General features: G+C 46.4%; 1 protein-coding gene across 1 annotated transcript in view; it reads right to left on the bottom strand.

Moving 5' to 3' along the window:
• Positions 1-437: 437 nt before the first annotated feature.
• Positions 438-1359, bottom strand: part of DRG1 (developmentally regulated GTP binding protein 1) — a 30637-nt gene continuing 29715 nt past the window's right edge. Inside the window, exon 9 of the mRNA XM_078885500.1 lies at positions 438-1359. This exon is cut by the window's right edge and continues 989 nt beyond it. The gene's annotated coding sequence lies outside the window, so the exon portion shown is untranslated.

Below are 1359 nucleotides of genomic sequence, written 5' to 3'. Positions count from 1 at the left end.
ACACAACACACACACCTACACACACACACCTACACACACACACCTACACACACAACACACACACACACAACACACACACCTACACACACACACCTACACACACACACCTACACACACAACACACACGTACACACACACACCTACACACACACAGACACCTACACACACACAGACACACCTACACACACACAACACACACACAACACACACACACACACCTACACACACACACCTACACACACACAACACACACAACACACACACAACACACACCTACACACACACAACACACACACACACCTACACACACCTACACACACACAACACACACACAACACACACACAACACACACACAACACACACACAACACACACACAACACACACACAACACACACACAACACACACACACAACACACACACAACACACACACATGCATAGTCCACATCCTTTATTAATTTATCCTATGGCAGGAACCACAGTCAATTGGGAGGTGGTGGAGGTGGTGGAGGAGGTGGTGGAGGTGGTAAAGGTGGAGGTGGTGGAGGGGGTGGAGGTGGTGGAGGAGGTGGAGGGGGTGGAGGGAGGTGGAGGAGGTGGAGGAGGTGGAGGTGGTGGAGGTGGTGGAGGTGGTGGAGGGGGTGGAGGAGGTGGAGGGGGTGGAGGTGGTGGTGGAGGGGATGGAGGGGATGGAGGAGGTGGTGGTGGAGGTGGAAGTGAAGGTGGTGGAGGTGGAGATGGAGGAGGATGGTGGTATGATGATGTTGATGATGATGGTGATGATGTTGATGTTGTTGATGTTGTTGATGTTGATGATGTTGATGATGATGTTGATGATGTTGTTGATGTTGTTGATGTTGATGATGATGTTGATGATGATGATGATGTTGATGATGTTGTTGATGTTGATGATGTTGATGATGATGTTGATGATGTTGTTGATGTTGTTGATGTTGATGGTGATGATGATGATGATGTTGATGTTGTTGATGTTGTTATCACTTCTTGACGATCTGGATGACATCTTCATCGTTCAGGACGTTGTTGATGGTGATGTTGATGGTGATGTTGATGATGGTGATGATGGTGATGTTGATGATGGTGATGATGATGGTAATGTTGATGATGATGTTGACGGTGATGTTGATGATGGTGATGATGATGATGTTGATGATGTTGATGATGGTGATGATGATGTTGATGATGTTGATGATGATGTTGATGATGTTGACGGTGATGTTGATGATGGTGATGAAGATGTTGATGATGTTGATGATGGTGTTGACGGTGTTGATGGTGTTGATGGTGATGATGTTGATGGTGATGATGGTGATGTTGATGATGGTGATGATGTTATC

The sequence above is a fragment of the Lampetra fluviatilis genome, unplaced genomic scaffold, assembly GCF_964198595.1.
Source record: "Lampetra fluviatilis unplaced genomic scaffold, kcLamFluv1.1 SCAFFOLD_937, whole genome shotgun sequence".
NCBI classification, from domain to species: Eukaryota; Metazoa; Chordata; class Hyperoartia; order Petromyzontiformes; family Petromyzontidae; genus Lampetra; species Lampetra fluviatilis.
This window is presented reverse-complemented; position numbering and strand designations above follow the sequence as displayed.